General features: G+C 30.7%; 1 long non-coding RNA gene across 1 annotated transcript; it reads right to left on the reverse strand.

Moving 5' to 3' along the window:
• Positions 1-12,803: 12,803 nt before the first annotated feature.
• LOC112755377 (uncharacterized) lies at positions 12,804-15,168 on the reverse strand. The gene is made up of 2 exons (XR_011874602.1): positions 14,701-15,168; positions 12,804-13,085 (listed from the first exon to the last, which is right to left on the reverse strand). It is a non-coding gene; the product is annotated as an uncharacterized lncRNA (long non-coding RNA).
• Positions 15,169-19,690: the final 4,522 nt, after the last annotated feature.

Genomic DNA, 19,690 nt, shown 5'->3' on the forward strand with positions numbered 1-19,690 from the left:
ATAGAAAATGAATAACACATCCTAGATTATTCAAGTGACGAAGAACCAGCAATTCCAATACAAGTAAAAAATGAAGCTGGAACATCTAGGGATAATCAATCTCAATTTAAATGGGAAACAGGTTTTGATAATTATGCTTTTAAAAAAGGATTTATAAATAAAGATTCAAAATATACAAAAACACCATCAAAATACGTTCCTAAAATCCAGAAAATGGAAGGAGAAAGAATGCTCGATTTAGACTGTAAAAAGAATGAAAAAGAAATTTTCGAAAACTGGTTGAATTCCTTCTTATTAGAAGCCTTTACTAATCCAAAACTTAATGAATTATCTGGAAGAGATATTTGGAATTACATAGGGTTTCATACTAAAGGAGCTATAAGAGATTATATGACATCAATAGAAAACCAAATAATAGAAGAATTAGCAACAAAAACAACAGCTTATGATAAGATATTATATATAATGATGATTCTATATAAAGAATTTTTTGGAAAAAATATTATAGATCATAAACAAGAAGTCTATAATAAAGAATATCAAGAAGCAAAAAATCATTTAGCTAACATTCAGATATATGACCTATGTAATGTGGAGTCTTATATATGTGAATATAGAATACATTATTACAAATTAAAAGAAGAAGATAAAAATCATTATCTTAGTATGTATATAACAAAACTTCCATATCCTACTAATGAATTTATTATGGGAAGATTTATAAGAGAAATAAATAGAGGAACAATTGAAAATAATTTTGGTGGAGCAACCTCTGCAATAAGAGAGGAAATAAAAGAACGTTGTATGCAAGAAGCAACTCAAAAAAGATTTGCAAATATAATTAGAATTTGCTGTCAGGATAATGAAGAGATACCTCAAAAATATGGTCTTAATAAAAATTTTCAAAGAAAAAGAAAATATCAATTTAGAAAAAGAAAATACTATCCAAACTGGAGAAAAAAGAGGTATTTTAGAAAAAGAAATAACAATAAAAATAAAAGACAAAAAAGTGATTATTGCCCGAATAAAAAAGAAAATTGTAAGTGTTGGTATTACCAAGAAGAAGGACACTATGCAAATGAATGTCCGAAAAAGAAGGATAAAAAGGATCTTACTAAACAAATAGAAATTGCTAAGTCCTGTTTCATGGAACCATTAGAAGAATCTGATGATAACTTAGACTATATTTTTGAATATGTCTCGGAAACAGACTCAGAGACTGAGTAATAATGCTACATTTATTACTATAAAAATAACAGAAAAGTTTATAAATGCTTTCATAGATTCTGGAGCAACGCAATGCTTTGCTAGTTCAAACATAAAACTTGATTGGAAAAAATTAAAGAAACCATTAAGAGTTAGAATAGCTGACAAATCAATACATAAAATTAACCAAAAAGCAGAGATGGTTGAAATTTTTATTCAAAATTATAGGTTCATTGTTCCATCTATATATATGTTAGACTCTGGAATGGATTTTATCATAGGAAATAATTTTTTAAAGCTATATCATCCATTCATTCAAGAATTAACATATATAGTTTTAAAAGCACCACACGATTCTTCAATAAATCAAAAATCAAAACGTATAAAAATACCAACTACCACTATAGATAAGATCTTAAAATTTAAAATATTTTCTATATTAGAGACATGTTATTTAAATTTATACTTTCAGATAAATATCCCAAAAAATAGTCTTAAAATAAAGATAGAAGAACTTTTGGATGAAATTTGTGCTGAAAATCCTTTAGATGTTAAAAATACAAATAACGAATTAGTAAGTATTAAATTAAAAGATCCTACAAAAGAGATAAATGTTCCAAATAAAATTCCTTATTCCGCAAGAGATAGAGAAGAGTTTTCATTAGAATGTAGAGATCTTTTGGAAAAAGGAATTATAAGATTAAGTAAAAGTCCTCATGCGGCTCCAGCCTTTTATGTCGAAAACAATAATGAAATTAAAAGCGGAAAACGAAGAATGGTTATTAACTATAAGAAGATGAATGAAGCAACTATTGGTGATGCTCATAAACTTCCAAGAAAAGATTCTATTTTAGAAAAAATCAAAGGAGCAACTTGGTTTTCATCTCTTGATGCAAAATCAGGATATTGGCAGCTTCGTTTAGACGAAGAAACAAAGAAATTAACTGCTTTTACTTGCCCAACAAAAGAATCAACAAGTGTGTTACTCTATGAATGGAATGTATTACCATTCGGATTAAAACAAGCCCCAGGTATTTACCAAAGATTTATGGAAGAAAATCTAAAAGAGTTAAATGAATTTGTTTTAGTGTATATTGATGATATACTAATTTTTACAAAACAGGATAGAGAAGATCATCTTCAAAAATTACTAATAGTTTTAGAAAGATGTAAAGAAAAAGGATTAGTTCTTAGCAAAAAGAAAGCAAGAATAGCAAAACAAGAAATAGAGTTTCTTGGATTAATTCTATCTACTTAAGGAAAGCTAAAACTTCAACCAAATGTCCTAGAAAAGGTAAATTTATTTCCTAATAAAATAGAAGATAGAAAACAATTACAAAGATTTTTAGGATGTATAAATTATATTTCTGATCAAGGATTTTTAAAGAATATAACAGAATACACTAAAAGCTTATTTCCAAAAATAAGTACGAAAAAAGAATGAAAATGGGATGAAAAAGATAGTATGCAAATTCAAAGGATTAAAGAATTATGTGAAAAACTTCCAGAACTTTATATTCCAGAAGAAAATGACTACTTAATAGTAGAAACAGATGCTTCAGACATAACATGGTTAGGATGTCTAAAAGCTAAGAAAGCTATAAAAAGTTTGGAACAAGGAAAAGAATCATTAGATTCTAAAGATTCCCTAAAGGAATTACTTTGCAGGTATATTTCAGGAACTTTTACTCCAACAGAACAGAGATATACCACTCATGAAAAGGAAACTCTAGCAGCAATTAAATCTCTTAAGAAATGGAAAATTGATTTACTACCAAGAGAATTTACATTAAGGACAGATTCAAGCTACCTAACAGGTTTCATACGATATAATTTAAAAGTTGATTATAATCATGGACGATTGGTAAGATGGCAATTATTTTTGTTACAATATCCAATAAAAATTGAATATATTAAGGGTGACAAAAATGTTATTGCAGATACATTAACAAGAGAATGGAGTTCGTCTACAACGCATTAGATCAAGAAATTCAAAAATATGAGCAAGAGCTCGAAAAATGCAAGCATTGTCAGCAAATAAGGACACAGATCCAATCCCTCAAGAAGACCATCGAAGCAATGAAATCAACACAACAAGCAGAAACATCAGAGTTCAGCCAGCTAAGCATGGTTGACAAATCAGGTGAAGAAAAAATTTCAGAAAATAAAACAATTGCTGAAATCATTAAAAAATCCACCCAAGATAAAAAATATTATGTAAGATAAAAAATATTATGTAATTTATAATGGCCCCATGAAAGGAGTATATGATGCCTGGGAAAAAGCAGCACCATTCACACACCAGTCAAAGATAATTCATAAAGGAGGGTTCCTAACACTGGAAGAGGCAAAGAAATCCTTCAAAGAATATGAAGCTCTCCATCCAGAGCAAACCCTAAAAAGAGCAGATAAAGCTCCAATTCAAACCCAGAGAACAGGGATAATAAGAAACATTCCTACAAGGGCTGAAATCAAGGAAAAGAAAAGGGTCTGTAGATCTAATCTCAGAGAAACCCTTAACATAGTCCTGAATTGGACTGAAGAAAAAAGGACAATTTTGGGATATTATCCTGTTGCCAAAGAACAGCTAACAAAGCTGGTTATATTTCCAGATGCTTCCCCATCTGACACCTATCAGTTTTTCCAGTATGGATTAATTGATACAATCTTAATTTTTAATGATCTAAAAATTATTAGTGAGTTTCCTGCAGGATTCGTTGATGCAGTAAAGAGATTTAAAAATATGATTGACAATGTAAATCCAAGGGATATATCCCTAAAATTTACAAACACTCAACCTATTTTTAATGAAGAAGAAGAATGCTTGGTTCCAGCACACCAAGTAATATTCATGTCCGTCTTCCCAGGAAATTTTCAACCAATTGATCAAATTCAAGATTTAACAATTTACAGTCATGAAGGAAGGCTAGCCAGCACATTAGCAAGGGTCTTTGAAAGAACTCAAAAAATAACGAAGGAATCTCACACAAGGATTAATTATAAAAGTAGAAATACTCTGCTTGTGTCCAGTAAAAGAAATAAAATTGAAGAAAGAGAGATGAGACTCTTGGTAGAATTTGAATCAGCATTCTACAACTTATCTGAACTTTTGGAAAAGCTCCCTGAAGGGATAAAGAGGAATCTCTGCTATTTGATAAAAGACAGAGAAGATCACAAGTGCCAGCTATGTGCCTCAGAGTTATCTGAAGAAAGCAATAATGAAACGGAATCAACTCACATGATGAAGGAAGAAGACAATACATCTGACGGTCACATGATAAAAGAAGAGGACAGCACATCTTAAGCATCTCTCAACATTATTGCATAGTGACGTAAGCACTTAGGTCATAGAGCACCAACAATGTAGCTGGTGAAAGAGAACAAACAATGACGTAAGCAATGATGTCATAAGAAGGGTAAGGATGGGAATTGTCCATCAAACCCAACTATTATAAATAGGCTGCTTAGGCAATTGTAAAGGCATCAGACAATAGAAAGCAGGAGGCTAAGAGTACTCATATGCTAGGAGAGCAAGGAGGAAGCTGCTGAGGCGATTCTATAGTCTGAGGAAGAATCCCCTTAGGGAAAAATAGTTCTAAACTCCCCTCTGGAGTTAGTATCTACAATCTCCCCTCTGGAGATAAAATCCCTTATGTAAAATATACTGAATAAAGGAAATTTTTCTCCAGAAAGGTACATCTTCATTCTAGTCTTTCAATTATGAATTATTTAGAAAGTTTAGAATTAACAGAAGAATCTGATTATTATAGATTAACTGCTTTATTAGATAATGAAAAGCAGGCTGTTCTAAAAACAGAATTAAATCTCAAATCAAATGAAAATTTTAATAAACAAAATCTTTTAAAAGAAGTTTTTAACAGAAAAAATATAATATACTATGGAAAAATTCAACTTGAAGCTCCTATAAAAATAAAATCTGCCAATGGAGAACTTGAAATAGCTTTGATAAATAATGAAGAATTGAGTAAACAGATTGAGAAAATTAAGGATCAACAAAAAAGATCTAAAATTGGATGGATTCATATTAGTACTATACAAGTCTTAATTAAATCTACATATATGAAAGGAATTAATTCACCAATAAGTTTAGCAATCTGTGACAAAAGAATTACTGATGACCCAATAGATCAAATAATTGGAATTGTTCATGGAAATTTGGCAAACGTAAATGTTAAATTTAATGCCCATCTTGGATTTGCTATACCTTTATCAACTGAAAATCTTGGAAGATCTATAAGTTTGGCTTATAAATTTCATAGAAAGAATCTAATGGAACAAGATGATGAACCATTTTCAATTACATATGCAATAAATTATGCTTTAACAAATAGCCATCATAGTATAATATTTAAAAACAGAGAAAGAATTTATGTCGATGAATTATTTCAGAAAATTGTAAAAACAGAAATACCAAAATATAAAGCTATTGAAAACTCAGTTCTATTACTAAAAGAACCATCAGGAAAATTGGTTTCATCAAATTTTCAAATAAGAGAATCTAAAATTAATAGTCCCTTAAGTTTATCTAAGTTAAATATTAAAGAAGAAGATTCTGAAATAAAAGAATTAACAAAAAAGGTCGAAAAATTAAATGAAACCCTAAATACTAAATTATGACAATAAATAAAGAAGAAATATATGTAACTTATCAAGATAAGAAACAAGAGCTCTTTAAAAGAGAAAATCGTTTGAATTATTTGCAGTTCTCTGGAATAAATCAAAGAGCATTTAAAGCTCTAAAAATAATCTATGACAAGTTAAAAAGAGAAGTTGAAGAGTTAGAAAAATTAATAGAATCTCTAGAAAAAAGTGATGAAGCAATGATAGAATTTGCAGAAATTCTAAAATAAATAATGAAGCATACAAAGATTGAAAGACTAGAAAATAAAATAAAAAGAAAAAGAACGAAAAAATTAAAAAGTAAAATAAAGGAGTATAAAAAGGAATTAAATAATCTTCAGATCGAAATTGATGACCTTATAATAAAAAGGATAGAAATAAGAATAAATATAAACAAGTTGGAGTTAAACTTAAAAAATTTATAAATGCCTGGAAAACCATATTATGACTTAAAAGAATTAAAGCTGTTGAAAGAAAAAATGGAGAATGAGGTTGAAAAATTAAAAAGATAAAAGAAGTTTTTGAAGATTTGAAAAAATATATTAAAGAAAAAGACAAACAGATAAAAGATTTTATAAACAATAATCCATGCAAAAAAGAATATTATAAACTAAAACAAGATTAAAAAACTATAAAAATGATATCAGAATTATAAATACTAGTAATAATAAAAATTTTTCAACATCTTCAAATCTATACACATTATAAACATAAAAGAGTTAAAAATTGGTATCAGAGCCAAGTTAACGATTAAGGGTAACACTTTCTCTTTAAGCAACACTTTTAGTGATACGCTTTTAAACCAAATAAAAACAAAAATCTGTAAATCTGTACCAAAATACATCTATACACTAGATGGACCCATATATATATATATATATATATATATATATATATATATATATATATATATATATATATATATATATATATATATATATATAAGTGGTTCTATGTTGAGTTGCAAAACGGGTCGAACCCATCGGGTCGATCCGCTAAAAAAGTTGATCGGGCTAGATTTTAAAATTCGTCAAATTAAAAAAATTCGTCAAACTCGCACCGTCAAATTTGTGCGTTTTGCGGAGCGGTCGGGCCAACGTTTTTATTTTTTTATTTTTATTAAATAAAAGAGTGATTACTACTACAAAATTAATAATTATATAATTTTAAAACATTTTTTATTTTTATTTTTATTCTTCTTTTAGTTATTAACTTTATTTATTTTATTTTATAACTTTAGATATATGCTTAAATTATGTGACTTATTTTTTTAAAATAAAGATAGTTCTATTGATAAATATTATTTTGAACAATTTTATTGAAGTTAAAAATTAAAAAAAAGATAATAAAAAAATTATATTATAATTTGACTATTTTTTATTTGTATTTAATTTTTTAATTATTATTTTTTTATTACTTTTAATAAATTTTATTTTTCAAAAAAAAATCAAGCGGGCTAGCCTGCCGACCTGCCAATCCACCATAAAGCGAGGCGGGCTAGCATTTTGAATCCACTTTAGTTGGCGGAGCGGACCAGCCCGCCCCATTTATGGTGCGGGCCTAAGTGGGGCGGGACAGGTTGGGGCGAGCCGGCCCGCTTTGCCACCCCTAGTTCTATGTATTATAAGGAAAAGTATGAGGAGCCAATATATGTATTGTACAATGTGTACAATGGGGTTAAATTAAAATTTAAATTAAATAACACTTAAGTTAATTAATTTCAAATTTCAAATTTTTAAAAAATAAAAAAACCCATCCTATAAAACAAATATGTTCTCACTTATTAGTATTCAAGCTCTCTCCCTCAAACCTTAATCTCTCTCCCCCAAACATCCAACGCCGTGCCGCCCTACCCTGCTCCTAACAACTTGACGTGCCTTTTCTTCGCGCCGTTATCATGCCGCGGCGGCACCGACCAGACTTCCGTCACCCCGTCCTCGTTGCAGACTGCCGCAGCCACGGCCATTGACGCAGGAGCCCGCGCGAAGAACAGCAACATGCCGTCACGTCGCTGCGCCATCGTTCGGCGACCACTCGCCCTTCCTCTGTGACGGAATCAACCGCAGCCACTGCCGTTCACGAACGCTCGCGACCTCCCAGTCGCGATTTGAGGAGCCGCCACCACTCCGTCCCCCTTTCACTTGCGATTCGCAGTTCACCGCCGCAGCCCCTTCTCCTTGCAGTTCGCAGATCGCTGCCGCAGCCCTCCTCCCCTCGCAATTGCATCGTCGTCGATCGCTGCCGCATTCCAAAATGTCCTCATTTTTCCCTTTTTTTCAGAATTTTATGAAATTTTATGAAGCACAAAGTTGGATGTTCATTTTCTATTAAATTTAACATGGTTTGATGCAACTTCCTTAACTTTCAATCCTAATAATAATAATAATAATATAACTGCAACCAAATTCCTTAGCTTCTCTGTACGGTGTGTATATTGAGTTTCTAAACTTGAATTATTACAGCATAAAGCTTAGTTTTGAGGGAAATAATATAATGTTTGATCATATTAAAAAACTTTCTTGAGCTAACTCTCCCCTTATTAGGACTTAGTTTTGACTTAGGCATAAAAATCAATCAAATGATTAATCTTCATAGTAATTACCTGTGAAAAATTAAAGAGTTTATCATCGTGTTTTTGTTTTACATGCTGTGCATGTTAGTTCTTCAATTTGGGCGAAAAATAATACCAAAAAGAGTAGAGAATTTCAATAAATAAGTGTATGTTTTTATGGAATGGTAGGGACCTTATGCTTATATACATCTTCATAACTTTTCATTTCATTTTCGTTACTTTTGATCGGCAGGTGATAATATCTGTGCATATCAAGTTATATAAGTTCTTCCTACTGTATTGTAACGGCCTAACTCCTAGCATTAGATCATACCAATTTGTTTTTCCTAAAACTTGATGAATGCGTGTGGTATCTAATTTTCTCCATCAAATAGGTAAGGAAGATCGAAAGCAGCAGAACCGTTCTTCAGTTTGCGCTCCTGTTTGATGTGGTTAATCTTTTGGTAGTCATCATTTGTAAGTGAAAAATCAAATATATCTAAATTTTGTTTTATTCTCGCTTTGTTGTAGCTCTTCATTACAAAAGTCACATCTTGATCATACAACCATCTAAGACTTACCTATAACCAATTCAAATGCATTACATCATTAGATAGTTCGAGTCATCATTTGTACGTGAAAAATCAAATATATCTAAATTTTGTGTCATTCTCGCTTTGTTGTAGCTCTTCATTACAAAAGTCACACCTTGATCATACAACCATCTAAGACTTACCTATAACCAATTCAAATGCATTACATCATTAGATAGTTCAAGTTAAGTATATATATATATATATAATTGATGCACAACTTTAATTATTTTTTTCAATTTATTTATTTTTTTAGCCTGAGCAACTGTTTACCATGAGCATGTGCAATTTGCTTGAGCAATTCACTGTCCATAACATCGTTACTACCCCCCAACGGGCTCCTTTAGCTCCAATGGTTCTTTTTCATGAAGAGAAGCATAGATATATGTTCTAGAATTTAATTTTGATGTACTCTCAGTGTAAAGTAGTCTTAATATAGGCCGGATGTTCATTTTACTAGATAGGTCAATAGTTATTTTCATTCTCATTTTGATGTTTATTTGATTTGGATTAAATTTAATATAATTTTGCCTTATTAGAAGAATTTGTTGCATGATGCCTATTATAAACTGAAATTTTACTAACATGCTTAATCCTGTTTAAGTTAGTCATTTTCTTGGTGGTTTATATTGCCAATATTTATGGCATAGTACCATATGTCACTTAATTCCTTTGGTTGATTTTTTTTTGTTGTGTTCAATTGCAGGTCGTGGAAGTGATGGACGTGACTGAGCTAAAAACTGATAAGACGGGACTTAGTCATATTGTCGAATTGGATTTAGTGTACCATTCACTGAATTCAAGTATGCTTGGAGTTGTTGCACTTAGATATAAGTTATTAAGTTATATCAGGGTTATGTGACTTTTAAATTTGTAAAACAAATACTAAATTGTATTTTTCTTTAGCCATTTAAACAAAGAACATCCCGTCCCCGCAGCCTCTGCGTGACCTGCAACGTGCGTCCGTGCCGATCAGCACTTCAGGGAGCCAACCCACACCGCGTCCGTCCTCCCTTCTTGGCAGCAGTCGCTGCGCACTGTCACAGCTGAACATCCCCCGCCGAGTTGCCACCTGACACAGAGCCTCCGACGCGCGCGACCGCCCTTGCAGGAAGCAACTGCTGCGAAACGTCACGGCTGAACACCGGGCCACAGCTTCCCGGCGTGTTCTGGAACCCCCATCAGCGCCGAAGGGGAAAAAAGGTTTTTTCCTTGTATGTGATAACTTTCTTGTTGGGGAAAGGGAAAAAAGGTTTTTTTTCCTTTTTACTTTTGAGTTGCTGAGTTCTGTATGACTTTTTTTCCGAATCTGGAAAGAAGAGTTAACAACTGCCATAGTACTATGTTGAGCCTTCCTAACTATTATGTTTTTTGGTCCTTTTTTTTTAATTTTCCTTGCTTGTTGCACTTATGTTTAGATTTTGAAAAGTTGCAATTGATGTTCCGTTTTTAAGAGGAGAATAATGAGAGTTGTACTCCTTTCTCTTGTTAGAGCATAGACCTTAGTAAAATTTAAAACATGTTTGTAGTTGAATACAATAGAAATGAAACTTTAGTTGTTTACTGTGTCATATATATTATATAGAATTTATTTCTTGTGTTTTGAGTTTTGAACGCTAAGTTCTAATAAAGTAGCTTGAGAAAGAATATATGGAATGAGTACTGTTTTAGTGTTTATTTTGTCTTGGAGAGATATCATTGGGTGCAAATAGTAAAAATATAAAACACTGGAGTATTTATTTTTCATATTTTTAATAGTGTTCATATCATAACAGCATTCTTAGTATCCGTTTTCATGAAGACGCGCTTCATATTAAATTAAGTCTCTAAATTGGAAACAGGTCTTCTTTTTCTATTTGATCATAGTTCAATATAACTTTGTTGCCTTGATTTTAGAAGTATGCTTTGTTTTGACTTTGCGAATATCTTGTTGTACACATGATGAGTTAAAATGCGAATAGGTTGGTTACTTTACCATACTTTTGGATGGTCGATTTTCATGATGATGACTGTTTTTCTGATCTTAGTACATTGTCACCTTGTTTGAACGAGTTGTTGTTTGATGGTGACTGCTTTTCTGATCTTAGTACATATATGATGCTAATTATATTAACTGTTTATTTAGTTTGAAGAAGTTCAAGTTAGATGTTTACTATCACACATACGTCTTACTTTAATTTTATTGTGAACATATCACATAAAGAGATTAATTTTCTTTTATTTGGTGTTAAATTAGTTTATTTAATCATAGAGAGGATATGATTCGATTCCTAAATAGAAAAAATACAACATTAATTACATATATTGGAAATTTAAGCATTTTTCTTAAATAATAAAACAAGGAGGGAAGAGACTTTTACCAAAAATAAGCAGCATAATATAGAAGTGGTATTCTACATTTCTTTTAGCATGCATCCAATTATGACTTAGCTTCTTTCTAATTACTAGCAACACATCATGCATATAATAACAAAAGAAGACCTTATGTAGTAGCATATATGCTGTCTGTTTGTGCTGTTGGTGGTGGCATTAGATTTTAATTAAGAATGTAATAATTGAATAAAAGTTCTTAATATTTATTAGATGTTTATTATCAACTAAAGTGGATGTTCATTTTACTATGTATGCAGATAGTTCGTTTATTTAAAAAGTGGATGCTTATTTTACTTATAGTATTGATCTTTTGCTTGATTTGTTGAATTATGCATGTACATGCTCCACTAGTTTCTTTTGTTAAGTGGTTTTGGAGTAATGGAGAAAAATTGGATTAGACTTTGTTTATATTTTCTTGAATTAAAGTTGGGTTTGAGTTAGGCTATTTAAATATGGTACAATGATGAAATTTTGAGTAATTTGTTAGATGTTTATTATTAACTAAAGCGGATGTTCATTTTACTATGTATGCATATGTTCATTTTTTTTTGTGTTGGAATTGAGTTTCACTCTATTTTATTGGTTATAGTGAAAGCAATTATTTAGTTAATCGTTTAGTTATGCTTTTTTGAGGTTAAGATTTTTTCCATAGATTGTTGATTATCTTTTAAAACTTGGGGTTAATGAGTTCTTGTTACACACTAATAATTGATATGCCTGAAAATTGAGCTGTGTTCCTATTTTTCAGTGCACATCAACTATTGTATGGGTTACAAAATTAAAGATCAAAAAAGAGAAAGAAGGATCATAGGTACAATCTCTAGCAGCTAAATGTTGGAGAAAGATTACAAGTAGGGAGCTCCTGACAAGCATCCTTAACTTAGCCTTTAAGAGCTTAATACTGTCATCATGATGCAGCATTTTTTGAAGATTCTTCTTATGTTAACACACTTTTAAATATTGATGACTAACTATTGTCTTTCTAGTATTTCTCTAAACTATAAGTTATATATCTCGTGTAAATGTTATGTAATAAAAAAATTCTTTTAATTTTAAATTAAGTCTTTATTTGTTTTTCAAGTTAATATCAATGTTTACAAGAATCGTATTTTAATCTATAATTCCAAAACCATAAAACAAAAGAAAAATGCAGAGCATGAGGATGCAAAAACCAAAAAATTAAGTAAAGGACAAATGGTATACCCAAAATAAACATCCACTCTAAAAGGAAATGAACAATTCGCATACACAGTAAAATGAACATCCACATTAGTTGATAAGAAACAACTAAGCAATTGACCAAAAATACCACTCGTGCATCATATTTAAATGGCATAACTAAAACCCAGTTTGAATTCAATCAAATTAAACTAAATCTAATTCAACTTGCGGGGCATGTGCAAACAAAATGCAAAAAATCAAGTAAAAGACAAATAATATACCCAAAATAATCATCTACTTTAAAATGGAAAGAACCGTCTGCAATTATGGTAAAATGAACGTCCGACTTAGTTTAAATGGCTAAAGAAAAATACAATTTAGTATTTGTTTTATAAATTTAAATGTCACATAACCATGATATAACTTAATCACTTATATCTAACTGCAACAACTCCAAGCATACTTGAATTCAATGCATGGTACACTAAATCCAATTCTACAATATGACTAAGTCCCGTCTCATCAGTTTCTAGCTCAGTCATGTCCGTCACTTCCACGACCTGCAATCGAACACAACAAAAAAAAAATCAACCAAAGAAATTAAGTGACATATGGTACTATGACATAAATATCGGCAATATAAACCTCCAAGAAAATGACTAACTTAAACAGAATTAAGTATGTTAGTAAAATTTCAATTTATAATAGGCACCATGCTCACAATATTTTTTAACAAATTCTTCTAATCAGGCAAAATTATATTAAATTCAATCCAAATCAAATAAACATCCAAATTAGAATGAAAATAACTATCGACTTACTTAGTAAAATGAACATTTGGCCTATATTAAGACTACTTTACACTGAGAGTATATCAAAATTAAATTCTAGAATATATATCTATGCTTCTCTACATGAAAAAGAACCATTGGAGCTAAAGGAGCCCGTTGGGGTAGTAACGATGTTATGGACAGTGAATTGCTCAAGCAAATTGCACATGCTCATGGTAAAACAGTTGCTCAGGTTAAAAAAATAAATAAATAGAAAAATAATTAATCAATTTTGAGTTTATATATATATATATATATATATATATATATATATAGAGAGAGAGAGAGAGAGAGAGAGAGAGAGAGAGAGAGAGAGAGAGAGAGAGAGAGAGAGAGAGAGAGAGAGAGAGAGAGAGAGAGAGAGAGAGAGAACCATTTACAACTTAACTCGAACTATCTAATGATGTAATGTATTTGAATTGGTTATAGGTAAGTCTTAGATGGTTGTATGATCAAGGTGTGACTTTTGCAATGAAGAGCTACAACAAAGCGAGAATGAAACAAAATTTAGATATATTTAATTTTTCACTTTACAAATGATGACTACCAAAAGATTAATCACATCAAACAGGAGCGCAAACTGAAGAACGATTCTGCTGCTTTCGATCTTCCTTACCTATTTGATGGAGAAAATTAGATACCACACTCATTCATCAGGTTTTAGGAAAAACAAATTGGTATGATCTAATGCTAGGAGTTAGGCCGTTACAATACAGTAGGAAGAGACCTATATAACTTGATATGCACAGATATTATCACCTGCCGATCAAAAGTAATGAAAATGAAATGAAAAGCTATGAAGATGTATATAAGCATAAGGGCCCTGCCATCCCATAAAAACATACGCTTATTTATTGAAACTCTCTATTCTTTTTGGTATTATTTTTGGCCCAAATTGAAGAACTAACATGCACAGCATATAAAACAGAAACACGATGATAAACTCTTTAATTTTTCATAGGTAATTACTATGAAGATTAATTATTTGATTGATTTTTATGCCTAAGTCAAAACTAAGTCCTAATCAGGGGAGAGTTAGCTCAAGAAAGTGTTTTAATGTGATCAAACATTATATTATTTCCCTTAAAACTAAGCTTTATGCTATAATAATTTAGGTTTCGAAACTCAATATACACACCGTACAGAAAAGCTAAGGAATTTGGTTGCAATTATATTATTATTATTATTATTATTATTATTATTATTATTATTATTATTATTATTAGGATTGAAAGTTAAGGAAGTTGCATCAAACCATGTCAAATTTAATAGAGAATGAACATCCAACTTAGTGCTTCATAAAATTTCATAAAATTCTAAAAAAAAAAAAAGGAGAAATGAGGACCTTTTGGAATGCGGCAACGATCGACGATGATGCAATTGCGAGGGGAGGAGGGCTGCGGCAGCGATCTGCGAACTGCAAGGAGAGGGGGCTGCGGCGGTGAACTGCGAATCGCGAGTGAAAGGGGGACAGAGTGGTGGCGGCTCCTCCGATCGCGACTGGGAGGATGCGAGTGTTCATGAACGGCAGTGGCTGCGGTTGATTCCGTCACAGAGGAAGGGCGAGTGGTCCCCGAACGATGGCGCGGTGCCATGACGGCATGGTGCTGTCCTTCACGTGGGCTCCTGCATCAATGGCAGTGGCTGCGGCGGTCTGCAATGAGAACGTGGGTGACGGAAGTCTGGTCGGTGCCGCCACGGCGTGGTAATGGCGCGAAGAAAAGGCACGTCAAGTTGTTAGGAGCAGGGTAAGGCGGCACGGCGTTGGATGTTTGGGGAAGAGGGATTAGGGTTTGAGGGAGAGAGCTTTGATACTAATAAGTGAGAATAGATTTGTTTTATAGGATGGGTTTTTTTATTTTTTAAAAATTTGAATTTTGAAATTAATTAACTTAAGTGTTATTTAATTTTAATTTCAATTTAACCCCATTGTACACATTGTACAATACATATATTGGCTCCTCATACTTTTCCTTATTAGATTGGTCTTAAGTTTTTATAAAAACTAAGTTGTCATGGATATACTTGATGCAAATAAAAAAATTTTGGGACAAAATTAAAATAAAATAAAATTTAGAGAAATTTTAGAAACAAAAAATATACTTTACTCTACTATTAACTATATGTAACGCCATGAAGTGATATATCGATTTTGTTAAAACCTTTTTTTCCTAAAGTATATCAAAATATATGAGAAATACTAGATAACCAAGTTATGTTTATAATTAAGTTCAATTAAGTTTTTTTTTCTTCTTCTTCTTACGGGTAGTTTTTTCTTAACTGATTTTTATTATGTTAATAAATTATTGGACCAACTTGATTGAACTTAGTTCAAAAAAAAATTTGGTCGTAATGTCGTATAGCATCATTGTTAATGTACCTTAAGACCTATACAATTTTTTTGTTTTTTTTTTTTAAAAAAAAAACAAAATTGTAACACGCAAAGAAAGAAAAAAAAACGCAAAAAAGAAGAAGAAGAAAAAATACAAGATATGAACGTTTACGTTAGTAAAAATAATTACGTTCTCATATAGTTGGACTTACTTGCCAAAAGTGAATATATGCTTTATTGTATTTGAAGATTGAACTAGATTATATATCCTTCCTCTATTCTATTTTTACATGTTGAGTTAAAAAGCAAAAATTGACTAAGCACAAAAAAGAATTTAATTAAGTGTTCTTAATTCAACTTTTTTTCTTATATTAAAAAAAAATCAATATAAAATATGTTTACATGATGAATAAGTTTAATTTATAAGCTACTAATAAAATTAAGGTTGAATGATGACTCCTAATTAGCCAATCTATTAAACTACTCTTTTATATTAGTCTATAACAATAACAAAAAAAAAAATTATACTAATCTATAATTTCAGTCTAACAAAATATATAAATTCTACCACAATTTTTATTTGTACTTATCTTATTTTTATTTATTCTTATTTTTCATAGATTTTTATTTGTTCTTATATTATTTTTATTTATTCTTATCTTTCATAAGCAATGCTCTATATATTTGGCTTTACTTTTATAATTTTTCAATTAAAAAATACAAAACACAACATTCTTCATCTTTACTTTTATTATCCATGATTAAGACTATCAATCCTAATCATCAACTTTCTTCTTTTTCTTCGATATTATACTCGGATTGTGGCTATGGCAGTCACACCATACAAAGCATAGCTACCCACCCACCGGGTTACCCGCGCTACCCAGGTAGATCAAAATTCTATGACAAGGACCATTCTTCCATTAATGTCGCGGTTGTCCCTTGTCTCCCAACATTTTTTGCTGCACAACTCTGCCCTAAGTTAAAGAGAAAGGACACACCAGCCCTTTTGAGTCTCTCACCAGTCAAACATTCTTCTCTCATGCCACTTCTAAGAAAGGCTTAAACTCATCCTTTATATTGTAAAAATAGAAAAACCATTATTTCAATAAAAAAATTGGTCCTTCAAACTAACTTGGATTTTTGCCAAGTCCAAGTACTCGTTATTTTTATTCTTTGAGTATTTTTTCTATTGTTAATAATTTTTTAAACTGAAATTTATTTTTGAACACTTAGATCATTGATTCTGGTGTCACATATTACATTATATCAAATTTGGCTCGGTTCATTTCTTACACACAAATTTTTTTATTACTGTTTATTTACTAAATGATTCTCAAATTACTACTTTTTATAAAGGCATTGTTCAATTTTTACCATCCTTAATTCTTCATGATATTTTTCATTTACCTTATTTCAATTTTAATATTATCTCTATCTCAAAAATTACTTTCGTACTCAAATGTATTCTCACTTATTCATCTTCTTTTTGTACTTTACATGCCGATAATTTGAGGATAATTTGAGGATGATTGATTTGGGTAGAATGAGAGAGGGATTATATGTCCTTGAATGCAACTTCACGAATAATCTATCCATTACACATTCCATAAATTTCATCCAATCATCACCCATTACACCTTCAAATATATGACATTTTTGTTTAAGTCATCTTTCTAGACAAAAACTCAATCATTTACATAAATATTTTCTTTATATTTCTATGCATCATGATGAATCTTGTGATATTTGTCATCTTTCTAAGTAAAAGAAACTTTCATTTTCTCAAAGCTTCAATAAAGCTAATGTAAGTTTTGATTTATTACATTTTAATATTTGGGACGACAAAATTCTAATAATAATCATAAATATTTTTTAACTATTATTGATGATTTTAGCCACTTTATATAGATTATTTTTATTAAAATCAAGAGAGAAAGTGTACAATCATGTAAAGAATTTTATTAATTTAGTTGAAATACAATTCAATTCTAAAGTCAAACTGTTCATTCAAATAATAGACCAGAATTCCTTTAAAATGTTTTTATGCTTCAAAGGACATTATTCATCAACGTAGTTGTGTTGAAATCTCTCAACAAAATAGAAGAATAGGACACAAGCATCAACATATTTTGAATATAGCTCGTGCTCTTATGTTTCAATCTAATTTACCATCATCTTTTTGGTCTTATGCCGTTAATCATGTTGTTTATTTGCTTAATAGAGTTCCATCATTTGTAATTATTTTTAAAATACCATTTGAGGCTTTATTTGATCATCCACCAAATTATCATAATCTTAAAATTTTTGGATGATTATGTTTTATTTCTACCCTAATGGCAAGAGATCAAAATTTGATCAAAGAGGCAAAAAGACTATGTTTATTGGTTTTCAACACAATTTTAAAAGATATATTATTTATGTTATAGAAGATAAAAGAATTGAGATTTCTAGAAACGTAATTTTTTATGAAATAATCTTATCTTTAATCACAAAAAAGTCCAATTCTATACACTTGGTCCAACATTAGCAAACACATCTTCTCAAAAACAAGATTCAGTTAATCTTCTTATTGGGCTAGAACCTATTTCTATTGACCTTTGACCCACACCTCATTTCTATTAACCCACCCACTAACTCACTCATTCTTTCATCTTCACCTACACTATCAACATCTTCCATTATTCCTTTAGTCTCCACCGAAGTCTTACCAAGCCAAGACACATCTTAATCTTCTATATATCCAACACAACACCATCATCTTCCTCCAGCTCCTTTTCTCCATTAAGTCCATCATCACCGTCTCCTTCATTAGAGGAGTCCTTTTTTTTCCGATACAACCACTAAGCTCGCTGACCACCAACTTACCTTTCTGATTATGTTTGCAATTTCTCTCTCAGCCGTGCAAATTTCTTTTTCTCAAGGTGTCTTTATTTAATCTCTTTTATTATGTCTTTTTTCTCTATTTTTCCTACTTATAAAACCTATCTTCTATCTCTGTAATTTGAAGTTGAGCCAAAGTCTTTCAAGGATGCCAACAATCATTCTAGTTGACGTAGTGCCATAAAAGATGAATTGGATGCTCTTGAGTTGAATAAAACTTGATGTCTTATTGATTGTCCTATAGATGTTAAGTTGATTGGCTGTAAGTGAGTTTAACAAATTAAACGTAAGTCAGATGGTTTAATTGATAGATATAAAGTGCGTATTATCACTAAGGGATCCATTCAGAATGAAGGTGTTAATTTTTTGAAGAAATTTTTTTCTATTATCAAACCTGTCACTGTCAGATTAGTCCTGACTTTGGCATCCATAAAGCATTGGCCAAACATCAACTAGATGTCAATAATATTTTTTTGCACGGTGACTTCTCGGAAGATGTTTATATGTTTTTGTCTTCTGGAATTGTGCTAACTCATCCGAATCAATGTTGCAAATAGTTGAAATCTCTATACGGTTTACAGCAATCTAATCACATGTGGTATGAGAAACTCTCCAATCTTTTACTATCCCATGAATACCAGCAGATTATTTCTTATTATAGTTTGTTTGTTAAATTTATTAGTATTGAAATCTCTATTCTTCTAGTTTATGTTAATGATATTGTTATAACTGAAAATTCTATTTTTGAATTTGCTGCTACTAAAACAATTTTGAACCAGTATTTTAAAATTAAAGATTTTGGTCCTTTGAATTTTTTTTTTTTTGTATTGAAGTTGCTCAATTAGAAAAGAGAATTTTTCTCTCTCAAAGAAAATATTATCTTGATCTTTTAGAAGATTCTGACTTGTTAGGGGCCAAAATGATTTCTGTTCCATGGATAGTGTTATAAAACTTCATCGGGATGACAATTCTCTTCTCTTGGATCCTTTTGTCTATCTACATTTGGTTGGTCGCCTCATATATCTTACCACCATGAGACTAGACATCATATATGCAATACAACAATTAAGTCAATTTATGACATCTCCTATTCAATCTCATCTTTAAGTCGCAAAGCAAG

Source organism: Arachis hypogaea, chromosome 16, assembly GCF_003086295.3.
Source record: "Arachis hypogaea cultivar Tifrunner chromosome 16, arahy.Tifrunner.gnm2.J5K5, whole genome shotgun sequence".
Lineage (NCBI taxonomy): Eukaryota > Viridiplantae > Streptophyta > Magnoliopsida > Fabales > Fabaceae > Arachis > Arachis hypogaea.